The sequence below is a fragment of the Camelina sativa genome, chromosome 7 (assembly GCF_030686135.1).
Source record: "Camelina sativa cultivar CO46 ecotype springtype chromosome 7, ASM3068613v1".
NCBI classification, from domain to species: Eukaryota; Viridiplantae; Streptophyta; class Magnoliopsida; order Brassicales; family Brassicaceae; genus Camelina; species Camelina sativa.
Window position 1 is genome coordinate 9047038 of NC_141886.1, and position 5375 is coordinate 9052412.

Consider the following 5375-nt stretch of genomic DNA (forward strand, 5'->3'; position numbering starts at 1 on the left):
ATATAAAAGTGTTAATTTAGATTTAATATGACAAATCTTTTATAAAATCTTACATATGCTGGAAGCTGAATTTTACTATGTCTCACATTGTTGTAACTAAAAAAACATATCAGAACTGTGCATTTTAATAGTCCAATATAAATAAATGTACTGAGGAGCCACTAATTTGCAAACTTGCAATCAGACCTTCTTCTTTTTTTTTATTCTCTCTAGTCAAAGTCCGAATTTTAAAGTTTTCAAAGAATGGTCAGTTAAAAAACATATAAATATAGTTGTACACATACATAACCATGTATTGCTTACATTATAACTTTTTTTTTTTTCAGGGGAACTATACATTCAAGTTAGGAGATACTTATGAAAATAACAGGCAAAGAGCTATAACCTGTGTTTATAGTTTTGGAGGTATACGTTAACACTATCTGATGGTTACGTTAAGCTATATAAACCTTTTGTTGGTTATATATTGTATATATATTACATATAAACATTGCAATTGGGCTTTTAAATATGTTACGAGTGTTATTTTTAGGAGTTATATTTCCGTAAAATTTTATCCACAAATGAACGCACTACTCGTGTTTGGAGAAGGATTTGATGAGACCGAAATACAGAGGATGGTAGATGAGATTATAAAATTCATGTTTATCTTATTTAATTTTGTAAATTATTGACAGAAAAATTTGCTTTATTTCTAATGTAAGTAAACCAAATAACTTTAAACACAAAAAACCAATAAAATATCAGAAGTGAAATTCAATGAAACACTGAAAAAAACAACTACAAAACAAAGTATAATATCACTTCTTCTTCTCAATCTTGACATTAACATCAATCAGTTTTTTCTACATCATGAGTCTCCTCATCCTCATTCTTTGATGAGATGTAACAATAATACAATATTAGATCTATACTATATCGATTGATAAATATTACACTCTTTTTTTTGCTTGTGTTTATCTAGTTTGGTCTTTGGTGTGATTAGTTATTGTGAATGAGAAGTAATTATAGTGTTTTAATTTAATGTTACGGTTTTATGTGAGTGAGTAGAAATAATCTTGGTGAGCAAGTTTAAAATATATCAAGATATCAAGATTTGGGTATTTTGGGTCGAGTTTAGAAGGTAGTTAACGAATATTTATTAATAATATATGCTACTTACTATAATTGTGAGTGTATTTATTGGATTTCCTTTTGAAATAAAATCCCTGATTAAAATTTGCCAAATTGAGAATACTAATATTTAATTGTGATGTTCTAATTATTGTTAGCGCATAAAATTAATGATGTTTTCAAGGAATATAAAATCACCCTAAAATCAATAAGGAAACTTAGGTATAATTAATTAGTTTCTAGCTATAAATTACTTTCGAATTTATGCATAAACATAAGTGTTATTTTAAAAGTTTTATTTATTTTAAGTTTTTAATTTTCCTAAAATCTCGATAATATTTATATAAGAGTAAGTAGGTGATTTATGCAAATAATTAATAGGGTTAATAACATATCATATTGTTAGAATTGTTGATGAAGCACAATTTCAAGCATAATCTTTTTTCCTAATAAGTTGAATTGTATATTTCTTAATTGTTATTTATTTTTGAAATATAAAAAATATATCTTAACTAATACATCTCAATTTTGTAAGTTAGTTTTAGTAATATTTGGTGCTAATTTATTAATTACGTAATTATTAAAACAAATAAACAGATATGCTTGGTAAATTTTTAACATAAATTCGGGATTTTGTTTTGTCAAATCATTAATTTTAGAATATTAATTCGGAATTGTGTTGCAATATTTTTGGAAGCTGATGATTGGATAATAAAAAGCATTACATGCGTAATTTATATTGTGAGATCTTAACAAATTTACTTCTCTGAGATAATTAATGTTGATTTTACTGAAATCTTAATCTTAATATAAACCACTAACCGAAAAAACAAAAACTGACTAACATAATCAATGAGGATCCGATTTGTGATTTCAGGTTGTACATTTCAATTTATAACCGACCCATTTACAATGATTACCGAATTAACCTTAATGACATTTGATTAATTGTCAAAATATAAGGGCATTAATGGGAATCGTTTGCAAAAAAGATGTGGCACAAAAATGTTAAGATAGAAGCAATTTTAGAAATTAGTGTCCTAATAGACTATTTCCGGAGTTAAGCCCATACAGAATCCCGAAGGCCCAATCTACAAACATCAAACCGAACTAAACCATCTTATACAAAACTGACCCGGGTTCACGAAATCCAAACTAATCCGGACGACATGGAACCCTAATCTACAACTGAAAAACACAGTTGCAGCCGCCGATAATGGACAGCAGATAATCGCCGGAGTAGGACTTCCGGTGAGCCTGGACGGCGCGAGTCGAACAGAGATAGTGATCCAGGATCCGTTGTCATCCCGCCACCGTAGAGTTGTTTTGAGAAGGAGGAAAAAAATCGATATTGTCTTTGTCGAGGAGTTTCCTTGTGCAGTCGTGAGAGAGCAAAGCAGTAGGGAGTAGATCCGAAGACCTTTGACGGTGGCTTAGCCTCACCAGATTGCAGACTACCTCCCCCACTGTACAACAGTCCCATGAAACCTCCAGAATCTCGAATCGCCCGACCTAACCATCTTCCTCTCTCGTTTCTTGCCTGGAAAACCTCCTTCTTCCACTCCGCGTAGCTACACTGTCGGTAGAGCTCTTACCGTCGGTATCTCGCAGATGCTTCTCCTTGCCACAGCTCCCCTGATTTTGATCAGATTGTTCCACCGAGATGATGTCGCAGACTACGGATGAAGAACCATGAGCTTCGGAGTCCTCGTCGTTGTCGGAATCGACGGAGAACTCCATTGTCGGTGCAAGAGATCGTGCTTAGAAGAGGAAGAGATTTGTGAGAGAAATCGCCGCGAGTGAGATCTACGCGACTCTCTCTCTACTCTTTTTTTTTAGGTATAATGTATGTTACAAATATATTATTTACCACCACCTAGAAAATGTCAATATGAACAAATTAAGCCAACTATTATATGTCTCTTTACTTTCACCTTTGCATAGTTTCTTTGTTTCGAATAAAAATAAAGTACATCACAATAGTGTATGACTAACCATGGAGAGAACCTCGGTTCTTCCCTTCTCCCTTATGGAGAGAACTTTGCGTTTAACCTCCTCTACCATAGAAAGAACTTTGGCTCCGCCTTCCTCTCTTGGGAGATAACCTTGTGTCCAACCTCTCATACCTTCCTCCCTTGGGGAGATAACCTTGTGTCCAACCTCCTCCACCATTGAGAGAACCTCGGCTCTTCCTTCCTCCTGTGTGGAGAGAACATGTTCACGTCTTTTAGCTATCTCAAAGTGGCTTGCTCCAACAACCAATGAAACTAAAGATCCTTTTCCAACATCACAAAATCTTTTGATAGCAATTAATGTTAAATTTCTCAATGTATTCATGGAAGTTTTTTTGACACACCATGATGTAGCCTATTTAAGAAGAAGATAGATATATTAATCTTCCATTTTTTGGGGTCAACATATTAATCTTACATACTTCAAACTGAAAAAGGAGAACGTAGAAGTATATTTTTGTTTAAAGAAATAAGGAAAATTTGCCTTCTCATTAAAAAAATTTTACCAATAGAAAAAAATTGAAAGCAATATTATGGTAAATCAAAGCAATAGAACAAAGTCGAAATTGTCTCTGAAACTCATATGTTTTTGAAAACTTCTTGGTAGACTATATTTTATGGAACATTATTGTCGTAGTGTTTTGTGTCCCTTTAAGAATCTGAAGTTTGTAGTTGTAGTGATTCTGGAGAGGGCTACGTATAATTGTCCGTGAGAAAAGACTGGACATAGCAAAAATAAAACAACCTTTTTTGAAACTTTGGCCTTAACTCTTATTGATAGTCCTTGCATAGCAAACTCATACATAAAATTGATGTCTTTTTAGTCGCGCAACAACAATTTTCTCTATAAATAGCAAGACAAATTCTTCATCAAACATCATATTCTACCTCTCACATAAATTTTTAAATTTAGTAATATCAATTTTTATTTAACTAAAATATCTTTTTTTTTCCTCTTTTATGTGACTTTTGTAGGTTTTGAAATAGATAAGTAAAGTCAAAATTTTGGAGCATATGTAAAAAGGCTAGATGAAGAAGGTCTAAGGCACATGACACATTCTCACTTTTAGAAGAGACACAAGGTCTTTCGCATTTTTTTACCTTTCATTTCTACTTTTTGTTCATGTTTTGAAATTAGTAAATGTTGTTCAGTATGCTTATTTTGTGTATCAATATTGTACTTTGTTTCTTTTGATCTATTTTATAAATTTTAAATATAAAAATTTAGTTCTAGATAATTATTCATAAAATCTATTAGGTTTTAGTTTATAGTTAATATATCTTAGTTCCTACCGCTTCATATAACTTATGTAAACAATATTCTTACCAATTGGATCTTTCGAGCTAATCTATTTAATTGTTTGACAAAAAAGTTAATATATCTTAGTTACAATATTAATGTTAATTATTATTGAATGTCTTTTAAAATAACTAAACATATATTATTATATTCATTTTACCCACGCATCGTGTGAGATTTTTTTTATCCAAAGCAATTTGTATGATCTTGACTTTTAGTTATTTTTACAGTTTTGGTTTCCATCTGTAGTGCTTATGTTTGAAAATTCTAATTGAGTTTGATACATTGGAATGACATCTTACTCTCTATATATATGACAAAGATATGAGAGATTACATATCTTTATATTTTAAATTTTCTATTTTTAAGATTAGGCCAAGAATTTAATATAACATATAATTTTTTTGTATAAGTTTAATTATTTTAGATTTTTTAGGATTTTCTTGAGGATAACTACGTGTATCGTTGTTGTAAAATTATCTGTATCATTTCTTTTATGTTTTTGAATTATGGATTTTTTGTTTGGACGATTCCTTTTTCTTTAGAATTACAAAATTGTATAATTTAAAACATAATAATAAGATTTTATCATTATTTTAATAATAAGATTTTATCATTATTTTAATAATCTACAATATAATAAAATTTTGACACATGTCGCGATCTTATGAATGAGTAACTTTTACAAAATAATAATAAAATATTATTATTATTTTAATAATCAACATTATAATAAGATTTTGACACATGTCATGACCTTATGAATTAGTAACTTTTGAAACCATACTTTATATATTAAAATATAAAAAAACCAGAACATATACTTATGTATTCTACTGGAGTGTATTAGTGTTGTCCTTATGTCACATCCATTTTGATTCAAACGAGCATATCCTTAATAAAAAACTAGAAAAAATGATAAAAGATATTAATAATAAAAACTATTTGAT

At 29.9% G+C, this 5375-nt stretch overlaps 1 long non-coding RNA gene across 1 annotated transcript; it reads left to right on the forward strand.

Moving 5' to 3' along the window:
• Nucleotides 1-760, forward strand: LOC147941081 (uncharacterized). Its single transcript, XR_015560853.1, has 3 exons — nucleotides 1-246; nucleotides 327-405; nucleotides 533-760. It is a non-coding gene; the product is annotated as an uncharacterized LOC147941081 (long non-coding RNA).
• Nucleotides 761-5375: the final 4615 nt, after the last annotated feature.